General features: G+C 41.8%; 8 non-coding genes across 8 annotated transcripts; all 8 read right to left on the bottom strand.

Annotated features, from left to right (window-relative positions):
* Nucleotides 1-2866: 2866 nt before the first annotated feature.
* Nucleotides 2867-2938, bottom strand: Trnad-guc. The gene has a single exon. It is a non-coding gene; the product is annotated as a tRNA-Asp (tRNA).
* Nucleotides 2939-5987: 3049 nt separating this feature from the next.
* Nucleotides 5988-6059, bottom strand: Trnad-guc. The gene has a single exon. It is a non-coding gene; the product is annotated as a tRNA-Asp (tRNA).
* An 87-nt stretch (nt 6060-6146) lies between these two features.
* Nucleotides 6147-6218, bottom strand: Trnad-guc. The gene has a single exon. It is a non-coding gene; the product is annotated as a tRNA-Asp (tRNA).
* Nucleotides 6219-6702: 484 nt separating this feature from the next.
* Trnad-guc lies at nt 6703-6774 on the bottom strand. Its single transcript has one exon. It is a non-coding gene; the product is annotated as a tRNA-Asp (tRNA).
* Nucleotides 6775-7018: 244 nt separating this feature from the next.
* Trnad-guc lies at nt 7019-7090 on the bottom strand. Its single transcript has one exon. It is a non-coding gene; the product is annotated as a tRNA-Asp (tRNA).
* A 2903-nt stretch (nt 7091-9993) lies between these two features.
* Nucleotides 9994-10065, bottom strand: Trnad-guc. The gene has a single exon. It is a non-coding gene; the product is annotated as a tRNA-Asp (tRNA).
* An 86-nt stretch (nt 10066-10151) lies between these two features.
* On the bottom strand, nt 10152-10223 carry Trnad-guc. The gene has a single exon. It is a non-coding gene; the product is annotated as a tRNA-Asp (tRNA).
* Nucleotides 10224-10866: 643 nt separating this feature from the next.
* Trnad-guc lies at nt 10867-10938 on the bottom strand. The gene has a single exon. It is a non-coding gene; the product is annotated as a tRNA-Asp (tRNA).
* Between the last annotated feature and the right edge of the window lie 1766 nt (nt 10939-12704).

The raw sequence follows: 12704 nt of genomic DNA, 5'->3' as shown, positions 1-12704 counted from the left end.
GTTGATAAGCAAGCTTCTTACCACACAGCCATGCCTGCGCCTATGTTGGCATGCTGCAGAAATAGTCCAAGAACTTTTTGAACGTTTTACATACTTCCCAAGCCTGCCATTTATTACATTTCACTATTTTTTCTTAGTTTGTCTAGACTGGTTCAAACCCAAAAGATACTGGCCACTGTAATGTACATCATAGGAGAATAACTTCTCTCTTTTACAACAGCTGTGTGTCCAACACACCCGGCTCATTGGTGCACAGGATTCTGGAACACTGGCGTTGCCACATGTTGTGTCTCATCGTCAGAAGTACCTGGACCTTTGAGACACATGTTATGACACATGTTGAAAACCTGATTTTTTATTTGTTTTTGTTTCAGTCATTTCACTGTGGTCATGCTGGAGCACTTATTTATTTCTTTACTTCTCACAAGGGGCTAAACACAGAGGAGACAAACAAGGACAGACAAACGGATTAAGTCGATTATATCGACCCCAGTGCGTAACTGGTACTTAATTTATCGACCCCGAAAAGATGAAAGGCAAAGTCGACCTCTGCAGAATTTGAACTGCGAACGGAGAGGCAGACGAAATACCTATTTCTTTATTACCCACAAGGGGCTAAACACAGAGGGGACAAACAAGGACAGACAAGCGGATTAAGTGGATTACATCGACCCCAGTGCGTAACTGGTACTTAATTTATCGACCCCGAAAGGATGAAAGGCAAAGTCGACCTCAGCAGAATTTGTACTCCGAACGGAGCGGCAAACGAAATACCGCTAAGCATTTCACCCGGCGTGCTAACGTTTCTGCCAGCTCGCCGCTTTATGTGGCCATGCTGGAGCACCGCCTAGTCAAACAAATCGACCCCAGGGCTTATTCTTTTGTAAGCCTAGTACTTATTCTATCGGTCTCTTTTGCCGAACCGCTAAGTTACGGGGACGTAAACACACCAACATCGGTTGACAAGCGACGGTGGTGGGGACAAACACAGACACACACACACAAATATGTACATATATATTTATATATATTCACTCACAAGTCTTTGGTTGGCCTAAGGTTATATAGTAGAAAACACTTGCCGAAGGTGTCATGCAGTGGGACTGAACCCGGAGCCATGTGGTTGGTAAGCAAGCTACTTACACACAGCCGCTCCTGCGTCGATGTCACACAATCCTGAGCACCAATGAGCCCAGTTGTTGAACACAGTGTTGTTGTAAAAAAGACTATTTCTCCTGTGATGTATACAACAGTGACTTGCATTGTTTTGCATTTAAACCTGCTGAGACATAATGAGAATGAATATGAGGGCATTCGTCCAGATCTTGTATTCAGTGCAAATAATTGTAAGGGAGACAACTCTTACATTACTTCTTAGCAAACGTATTTTATGGGTTTATTTTTTATCATTTCATTTGTTTTACTTGTTTCATATTTCTTTATTACCCACAAGGGGTTAAACACAGAGAGGACAAACAAGGACTGACAAGAGGATTAAATCGATTATATCAACACCAGTGTGTAACTGGTACTTAATTTATCGACCCCGAAAGGATGAAAGGCAAAGTTGACCTCGGCGGAATTTGAACTCATAATGTAACGGCAGACGAACCTATTTCTTTACTACCCACAAGGGGCTAAACACAGAGAGGACAAACAAGGACAGACAAAGGGATTAAGTCGATTACATCGACCACAGTGCGTAACGGGTACTTAATTTATCGACCCCGAAACGATGAAAGACAAAGTCGACCTCGGCGGAATTTGAACTCAGAACGTAGCTGCAGACGAAATAGCTATTTTCTTTACTACCCACAAGGGGCAAAACACAGACGGGACAAACAAGGACAGACAAACGGATTAAGTCGATTACATTGATCCCAGTGCGTAACTGGTACTTATTTAATCGACCCCGAAAGGATGAAAGGCAAAGTCGACCTCGGCGGAATTTGAACTCAGACGTAGCGGCAGCCGAAATACGGCTACGCATTTCGCCCAGCGTGATAACGTTTCTGCCAGCTCGCCACCTTGACATCTTACTTCTTTCAGTCATTAAACTATGGCCATACTGGGGCATCACCTTGAAGAATTTTATCCAGCAAATCAACTCCAGTATTTATTATTTATTTTTAAAGCCTAGTACTTATTCTGTGGGTCTCTTTTGCTGAACCCTTAAGGTAAGAGGATGTAAACAAACCAACACTGGTTGTCAGGCAGCAGCTGGGGACAAACACAGACAAGCACACACACACACACACATACACAGATATAAAATGGGCTTCTTTCAGTTTCCATTTGCTAAATCGATTCACGAGGACAGATGAAGAAACCTTTTATAAATATCAAATAATTATATTAAAAAGTTTTAGCTTAAAATGTTAGCAATAAAGTTAAGATGCCTCCCCGCGGGGAATCGAACCACGGTCTCCCGCGTGACAGGCGGGGATACTTACCACTATACTACCGAGGACAGCTGATGAAACATTTTACTTATAAATATCAAATAAATATATTAAAAAGTTTTAGTTTTAAATATTTGCAATAAAATTACGATGCCTCCCCGGCGGGGAATCCAATCCCGGTCTCCCGCGTGACAGGCGGGGATACTTACCACTATACTACCGAGGACAGCTGATGAAACCTTTTACTTATAAATATCAAATAAATATATTAAAAAGTTCTAGTTTTACATATTTGCAATAAAATTACGATGCCTCCCCGGCGGGGAATCGAAACCCGGTCTCCCGCGTGACAGGCGGGGATACTTACCACTATACTACCGAGGACAGCTGATGAAACCTTTTACTTATAAATATCAAATAAATATATTAAAAAGTTTAAAATGTTTGCAATAAAATTAAGATGCCTCCCCGGCGGGGAATCGAACCCCGGTCTCCCGCGTGACAGGCGGGGATACTTACCACTATACTACCGAGGACAGCTGAAGAAATCTTTTACTTATAAATATCAAATAGTGTGAAAGTGACACCGACACTACTCTCGAATCACAACATGGTAGAGCTGACCATGTACGGACGAAAGGAAAGCATGGACATGCAGTCTACAAGAAACTCTCAGAATCTTTCTAGCTTGAACTTCCATAAGGCAAACTGGAAACAAATTGAGAAAGAGATCCTCAAACAAAACTTGCCTGAATGTCTCTCCTCGCCAGACATCGACATGAAACTTCAACAATTCATGCCTGTAATGCAAGCCATATGCTACAAATGTGTCCCAGAGAGAAAGGCCACTGTACACAAGAACAAAATCCCCAGACAGAGGAAAATTCTAATGGGACCGCGTACAAATGTTTCAAATCGCCTAAACAAACAAATTGAAAGCAGTGAAAAGTCCCGCCTGAAAATAAAACTGTTGGAAATTGAAAAATGTCTGCAATTCTCCCATGAAAAAGAAAGAGCAGACAAAGAAGCCTGGGCTATAGACAACATAAAATCTAACCCCAGAGCTTTCTACAGGTATGCCAAAGAAACAGCTACGGTGCACTGTGGGATAGGGCCACTCCTTGAAAAGGATGGCACACTCACAGGAAATCCAATGAGGATAAGTGAATTACTAAGTGAGCAATTCAAGAGTAATTTCACTCCACCCCTAGGGCATTTCCAAGTCAGCAATCTAACTGACTTCTTTACCACTGCAGATATAAAATCAGAGGCAGCGATGATTGATTACATCAATATAAAGGAAGACGATGTAATAAAGGCTATAGACGAAATGAAAACAAACTCAGCTACTGGCCCCGATAGATTCCCAGCAATCCTTCTAAAAGTATGTAAGAGAGTCCTAGCAAGACCACTGCAGTTCCTCTTTCAGAGCTTCCTTGCAACTGGCAAACTTCCAAGAAAACTGAAGGAAGGTAAAATATGGCCTATTCATAAAGGAGGTAGCAGAGCGGAGGCCAAGAACTACAGACCTATCTCTCTGACCTCACACATCAGCAAGGTCATGGAACGAATAGTCAGAAGGAAACTAATCACCTTCCTTGAAGAAAATGACTTGCTGCCTCACACCCAACATGGTTTCCGACCAGGAAGAAGCTGCCTAACTCAGCTCCTACAACACTATGACTATGTGCTGAAACAACTGCTCAACCACTCAAATGTGGAAGTCATATATCTCGACTTTGCAAAGGCCTTTGATAAAGTCGATCATGGAATGATATGTCACAAATTGCGTGATCTTGGCATAGTTGGAAAATTGGGAGAATGGCTTCATGACTTTCTGAAGGATAGAAGCCAGGTGGTAGTAGCCAATGGGGCCACTTCCATTAACACGCAAATAGTGAGCGGTGTTCCGCAAGGCACTGCTTTGGGACCACTACTGTTCATAATGGCCCTCTCAGACATGCCCTCAGCCACGCAGAGAGCCACGATCACAAGTTATGCAGATGATACAAAAGTTTCACAGGTAATACAGAACCCTGAAGACACTATGCACCTGCAATGTGAACTGGACAAAATATACAAGTGGGCTGAAAAGAATAGCATGAAGTTCAATGCAGAAAAGTTTCAAGCTTTATGCTATCAGCATGCAAAACTAAATGTAATACCCAATAAATACACTGGACCTGGAGGGATTGCGATCCCAGAGGCACAATCAGTGCGCGACCTGGGTATTTACATGAGTAATGATGCAACCTTTCATGTGCATGTTGCTAAATTGGCAATGAAATGTAGGCGACTGACCGGATGGATTCTTAGAAGCTTTAGAACAAGAGACCAGGAAACCATGATGGTCCTCTGGATGACACTTGTCCTAAGCCACTTTGACTATTGCTCTCAGCTATGGTCACCATCAAGTGTCAAGTTAATCACAGAACTTGAGGCGATTCAACGAAGCTACGCGAAGAAGATAGCCTCTGTGCAGCATATAAGCTAATGGGAAAGACTCAAGAGATTAAGACTCTATTCCTTAGAGCGTAGGCGAGAAAGATATGCCATAATATATATCTGGAAGATCCTGGAAGGACTTGTCCCAAACTTTGGCATCGAGAGTAACACAAATACTAGAACTGGGTGCCACTGCATAGTGCCAAGGACTCCAAATTTGCCATCAAGATGTAGGACAAGATACTGTGATAGCCTGGGCTTCAGAGGCCCACAGCTCTTCAATATCCTCCTGAAGGACCTGAGAGACCTGCATGGGGTGGATGCAGATGTCTTTCAAATAAAACTGGATCTCTTCCTGTCAGGTGTCCCAGATGAACCAATTTCACAGCAGGAGGTGCAGATGAAGGCAGCTGCATCGAACTCTCTTATGCACCAAATGGCAATTGCTAAAAAGCATTCGTGAAGCAAAATCATGTAGCAACACCAAATGGCGGTACCCCAGCATGGCCACAGCTCGTGAGCTGAAACTAGATAAAATAAAATAAATAAATCAAATATTAAAAAGTTTTAGTTTAAAATGTTTGCAATAAAATTAACATGCCTCCCCGGCGGAGAATCGAGCCCCAATCTCCAGCGTAACAGTCGAGGATACTTACCACTATACTACCGACGACAGCCAATGAATGCTTTTACTTATAAATCTCTCTATATATAAAGCTGAAGTTGTCTCTGTATGGCAGGTTTGGTAGCCTTCCACTAACACTATCTCCTGCGAGACCCTGCGGTCAAGTTGACCAAAATTGAGACTATGATAGAGGAAAGCTTGCTCTTCATTCCGGAGAAGAAAAAATTCAAATCGGATTATGTTAACACCAAAAATTATTTACATCAACAAGGTGCATTTTTTCTGTGAAAATCTCTATTTTTTTACGATTTTTTGACTGCTGTATCGCCATGTTTCGGTGTATTTCAACCAGAAAAATGTTCACTTAATGCTACATAATGCAAATTTTTTACTTTTCAAAAGATGCAATTCTAAAGAATCGAAACAGACCCGAGCAAGGCCGGGCGATGCTGCTAGTATCAAATAAATATATTAAAACGTGTTAACTTAAAATGTTTGCAATAAAATTACGATGCCTCCCCGGCGGGGAATCGAACCCCGGTCTCCCGCGTGACAGGCGGGGATACTTACCACTATACTACCGAGGACAGCTGATAAAACCTTTTACTTAAAAATATCAAATAAATATATAAAAAAAGTTTTAGCTTAAAATGTTCGCAATAAAATTAAGATGCCTCCCCGGCGGGGAATCGAACCCCGGTCTCCCGCGTGACAGGCGGGGATACTTACCACTATACTACCGAGGACAGCTGATGAAGCATTTTACTTACAAATCTTTATATATAAAAGTGAAGTTGTGTGTCTATCTCCTACGATTTAGATTCCTAACTACTCCCACATTTTGCGGTGCAGTTTAACCAAAAGCGGGTATCTTATAGTCGTGATTCATATAGAGCCCTTCTGGATATTAGCGCGCGTCTACGATGAGTCTACGATTTTTTAAAAAATTTACCATCATTTTTTCCCTTTTTTTAATGCATTTTTTGCTATTATATCAGGGAAGTAACTCTCTAAAAATTTATTATTAAATCTCAGAACGTAAAAAGCTACAGTAACACCCCCTCCCTTTGTGGTTAGCCATATTGAGATGGCCATTATACTTTACATCTATAAAAATGCTTATATAGTTATTTCCCTTACAAACCCGAGCAACGCCGGGCGATACTGCTAGTATCAAATAAATTTATTAAAACGTTTTAGTTTAAAATGTTTGCAATAAAATTAAGATGCCTCCCCGGCGGGGAATCGAACCCCGGTCTCCCGCGTGACAGGCGGGGATACTTACCACTATACTACCGAGGACAGATGACGAAAACTTTTACTTATAAATATCAAATGAATATATTAAAAAGTTTTAGTTTAAAATGTTTGCAATAAAATTACGATGCCTCCCCGGCGGGGAATCGAATCCCGGTTTCCCGCGTGACAGGCGGGGATACTTACCACTATACTACCGAGGACAGCTGACGAAACCTTTTACTTATAAATATCAAATGAATATATTAAAAAGTTTTAGTTTAAAATGTTTGCAATAAAAGTAACATGCCTCCCCGGCGGGGAATCGAACCCCGGTCTCCCGCGTGACAGGCGGGGATACTTACCACTATACTACCGAGGACAGCTGATGAAATCATTTACTTATAAATATCAAATAATGTGAAAGTGACACCGACACTACTCTCGAATCACAACATGGTAGAGCTGACCATGTACGGACGAAAGGAAAGCATGGACATGCAGTCTACAAGAAACTCTCAGAATCTTTCTAGCTTGAACTTCCATAAGGCAAACTGGAAACAAATTGAGAAAGAGATCCTCAAACAAAACTTGCCTGAATGTCTCTCTCTCGCCAGACATCGACATGAAACTTCAACAATTCATGTCTGTAATGCAAGCCATATGCTACAAATGTGTCCCAGAGAGAAAGGCCACTGTACACAAGAACAAAATCCCCAGAGAGAGGAAAATTCTAATGAGACGGCGTACAAATGTTTCAAATCGCCTAAACAAACAAATTGAAAGCAGTGAAAAGTCCCGCCTGAAAATAAAACTGTTGGAAATTGAAAAATGTCTGCAATTCTCCCATGAAAAAGAAAGAGCAGACAAAGAAGCCTGGGCTATAGACAACATAAAATCTAACCCCAGAGCTTTCTACAGGTATGCCAAAGAAACAGCTACGGTGCATTGTAGGATAGGGCCACTCCTTGAAAAGGATGGCACACTCACAGGAAATCTAATGAGGATAAGTGAAATACTAAGTGAGCAATTCAAGAGTATTTTCACTCCACCCCTAGGGCATTTTCAAGTCAGCAATCCTTCTAAAAGTATGTAAGAGAGTCCTAGCAAGACCACTGCAGTTCCTCTTTCAGAGCTTCCTTGCAACTGGCAAACTTCCAAGAAAACTGAAGGAAGGTAAAATATGGCCTATTCATAAAGGAGGTAGCAGAGCGGAGGCCAAGAACTACAGACCTATCTCTCTGACCTCACACATCAGCAAGGTCATGGAACGAATAGTCAGAAGGAAACTAATCACCTTCCTTGAAGAAAATGACTTGCTGCCTCACACCCAACATGGTTTCCGACCAGGAAGAAGCTGCCTAACTCAGCTCCTACAACACTATGACTATGTGCTGAAACAACTGCTCAACCACTCAAATGTGGAAGTCATATATCTCGACTTTGCAAAGGCCTTTGATAAAGTCGATCATGGAATGATATGTCACAAATGCGTGATCTTGGCATAGTTGGAAAATTGGGAGAATGGCTTCATGACTTTCTGAAGGATAGAAGCCAGGTGGTAGTAGCCAATGGGGCCACTTCCATTAACACGCAAATAGTGAGCGGTGTTCCGCAAGGCACTGCTTTGGGACCACTACTGTTCATAATGGCCCTCTCAGACATGCCCTCAGCCACGCAGAGAGCCACGATCACAAGTTATGCAGATGATACAAAAGTTTCACAGGTAATACAGAACCCTGAAGACACTATGCACCTGCAATGTGAACTGGACAAAATATACAAGTGGGCTGAAAAGAATAGCATGAAGTTCAATGCAGAAAAGTTTCAAGCTTTATGCTATCAGCATGCAAAACTAAATGTAATACCCAATAAATACACTGGACCTGGAGGGATTGCGATCCCAGAGGCACAATCAGTGCGCGACCTGGTATTTACATGAGTAATGATGCAACCTTTCATGTGCATGTTGCTAAATTGGCAATGAAATGTAGGCGACTGACCGGATGGATTCTTAGAAGCTTTAGAACAAGAGACCAGGAAACCATGATGGTCCTCTGGATGACACTTGTCCTAAGCCACTTTGACTATTGCTCTCAGCTATGGTCACCATCAAGTGTCAAGTTAATCACAGAACTTGAGGCGATTCAACGAAGCTACACGAAGAAGATAGCCTCTGTGCAGCATATAAGCTAATGGGAAAGACTCAAGAGATTAAGACTCTATTCCTTAGAGCGTAGGCGAGAAAGATATGCCATAATATATATCTGGAAGATCCTGGAAGGACTTGTCCCAAACTTTGGCATCGAGAGTTACACAAATACTAGAACTGGGTGCCACTGCATAGTGCCAAGGACTCCAAATTTGCCATCAAGATGTAGGACAAGATACTGTGATAGCCTGGGCTTCAGAGGCCCACAGCTCTTCAATATCCTCCTGAAGGACCTGAGAGACCTGCATGGGGTGGATGCAGATGTCTTTCAAATAAAACTGATCTCTTCCTGTCAGGTGTCCCAGATGAACCAATTTCACAGCAGGAGGTGCAGATGAAGGCAGCTGCATCGAACTCTCTTATGCACCAAATGGCAATTGCTAAAAAGCATTCGTGAAGCAAAATCATGTAGCAACACCAAATGGCGGTACCCCAGCATGGCCACAGCTCGTGAGCTGAAACTAGATAAAATAAAATAAATAAATCAAATATTAAAAAGTTTTAGTTTAAAATGTTGCAATAAAATTAACATGCCTTCCCGGCGGAGAATCGAGCCCCAATCTCCAGCGTAACAGTCGAGGATACTTACCACTATACTACCGACGACAGCCAATGAATGCTTTTACTTATAAATCTCTATATATATAAAGCTGAAGTTGTCTCTGTATGGCAGGTTTGGTAGCCTTCCACTAACACTATCTCCTGCGAGACCCTGCGGTCAAGTTGACCAAAATTGAGACTATGATAGAGGAAGGCTTGCTCTTCATTCCGGAGAAGAAAAAATTCAAATCGGATCATGTTAACACCAAAATTTATTTACATCAACAAGGTGCATTTTTTCTGTGAAAATCTCTATTTTTTTACGATTTTTTGACTGCTGTATCGCCATGTTTCGGTGTATTTCAACCAGAAAAATGTTCACTTAATGCTACATAATGCAAATTTTTTACTTTTCAAAAGATGCAATTCTAAAGAATCGAAACAGACCCGAGCAAGGCCGGGCGATGCTGCTAGTATCAAATAAATATATTAAAACGTGTTAACTTAAAATGTTTGCAATAAAATTACGATGCCTCCCCGGCGGGGAATCGAACCCCGGTCTCCCGCGTGACAGGCGGGGATACTTACCACTATACTACCGAGGACAGCTGATAAAACCTTTTACTTATAAATATCAAATAAATATATAAAAAAGTTTTAGCTTAAAATGTTCGCAATAAAATTAAGATGCCTCCCCGGCGGGGAATCGAACCCCGGTCTCCCGCGTGACAGGCGGGGATACTTACCACTATACTACCGAGGACAGCTGATGAAGCATTTTACTTACAAATCTTTATATATAAAAGTGAAGTTGTGTGTCTATCTCCTACGATTTAGATTCCTAACTACTCCCACATTTTGCGGTGCAGTTTAACCAAAAGCGGGTATCTTATAGTCGTGATTCATATAGAGCCCTTCTGGGTATTAGCGCGCGTCTACGATGAGTCTACGATTTTTTAAAAAATTTACCATCATTTTTTCCCTTTTTTTAATGCATTTTTTGCTATTATATCAGGGAAGTAACTCTCTAAAAATTTATTATTAAATCTCAGAACGTAAAAAGCTACAGTAACACCCCCTCCCCTTTGTGGTTAGCCATATTGAGATGGCCATTATACTTTACATCTATAAAAATACTTATATAGTTATTTCCCTTACAAACCCGAGCAACGCCGGGCGATACTGCTAGTATCAAATAAATATATTAAAACGTTTTAGTTTAAAATGTTTGCAATAAAATTAAGATGCCTCCCCGGCGGGGAATCGAAACCCGGTCTCCCGCGTGACAGGCGGGGATACTTACCACTATACTACCGAGGACAGCTGACGAAACCTTTTACTTATAAATATCAAATGAATATATTAAAAAGTTTTAGTTTAAAATGTTTGCAATAAAAGTAACATGCCTCCCCGGCGGGGAATCGAACCCCGGTCTCCCGCGTGACAGGCGGGGATACTTACCACTATACTACCGAGGACAGCTGACGAAACCTTTTACTTATAAATATCAGATAATGTGAAAGTGACACCGACACTACTCTCGAATCACAACATGGTAGAGCTGACCATGTACGGACGAAAGGAAAGCATGGACATGCAGTCTACAAGAAACTCTCAGAATCTTTCTAGCTTGAACTTCCATAAGGCAACTGGAAACAAATTGAGAAAGAGATCCTCAAACAAAACTTGCCTGAATGTCTCTCCTCGCCAGACATCGACATGAAACTTCAACAATTCATGTCTGTAATGCAAGCCATATGCTACAAATGTGTCCCAGAGAGAAAGGCCACTGTACACAAGAACAAAATCCCCAGAGAGAGGAAAATTCTAATGAGACGGCGTACAAATGTTTCAAATCGCCTAAACAAACAAATTGAAAGCAGTGAAAAGTCCCGCCTGAAAATAAAACTGTTGGAAATTGAAAAATGTCTGCAATTCTCCCATGAAAAAGAAAGAGCAGACGAAGAAGCCTGGGCTATAGACAACATAAAATCTAACCCCAGAGCTTTCTACAGGTATGCCAAAGAAACAGCTACGGTGCACTGTAGGATAGGGCCACTCCTTGAAAGGATGGCACACTCACAGGAAATCTAATGAGGATAAGTGAAATACTAAGTGAGCAATTCAAGAGTATTTTCACTCCACCCCTAGGGCATTTTCAAGTCAGCAATCCTTCTAAAAGTATGTAAGAGAGTCCTAGCAAGACCACTGCAGTTCCTCTTTCAGAGCTTCCTTACAACTGGCAAACTTCCAAGAAAACTGAAGGAAGGTAAAATATGCCCTATTCATAAAGGAGGTAGCAGAGCGGAGGCCAAGAACTACAGACCTATCTCTCTGACCTCACATATCAGCAAGATCATGGAATGATATGTCACAAACTGCGTGATCTTGGCATAGTTGGAAAATTGGGCGAATGGCTTCATGACTTTCTGAAGTATAGAAGCCATCTGGTAGTAGCCAATGGAGCCACTTCCATTAACACGCAAATAGTGAGCGGTGTTCCGCAAGGCACTGCTTTGGGACCACTACTATTCATAATGGCCCTCTCAGACATGCCCTCAGCCACGCAGAGAGCCACGATCACAAGTTATGCAGGTGATACAAAAGTTTCACAGGTAATACACAACCCTGAAGACACTATGCACCTGCAATGTGAGCTGGACAAAATATACAAGTGGGCTGAAAAGAATAGCATGAAGTTCAATGCAGAAAAGTTTCAAGCTTTATGCTATCAGCATGCAAAACTAAATGTAATACCCAATAAATACATGGACCTGGAGGGATTGCGATCCCAGAGGCACAATCAGTGCGCGACCTGGGTATTTACATGAGTAATGATGCAACCTTTCATGTGCATGTTGCTAAATTGGCAATGAAATGTAGGCGACTGACCGGATGGATTCTTAGAAGCTTTAGAACAAGAGACCAGGAAACCATGATGGTCCTCTGGATGACACTTGTCCTAAGCCACTTTGACTATTGCTCTCAGCTATGGTCACCATCAAGTGTCAAGTTAATCACAGAACTTGAGGCGATTCAACGAAGCTACGCGAAGAAGATAGCCTCTGTGCAGCATATAAGCTAATGGGAAAGACTCAAGAGATTAAGACTCTATTCCTTAGAGCGTAGGCGAGAAAGATATGCCATAATATATATCTGGAAGATCCTGGAAGGACTTGTCCCAAACTTTGGCATCGAGAGTTACACAAATACTAGAACTGGGTGCCACTGCATAGTGCCAAGG

Source organism: Octopus sinensis, linkage group LG5 (assembly GCF_006345805.1).
Source record: "Octopus sinensis linkage group LG5, ASM634580v1, whole genome shotgun sequence".
NCBI lineage: Eukaryota > Metazoa > Mollusca > Cephalopoda > Octopoda > Octopodidae > Octopus > Octopus sinensis.
Note: the sequence above shows the minus strand (reverse complement) of the source record. Positions and strands in the feature narration are given on the sequence as shown.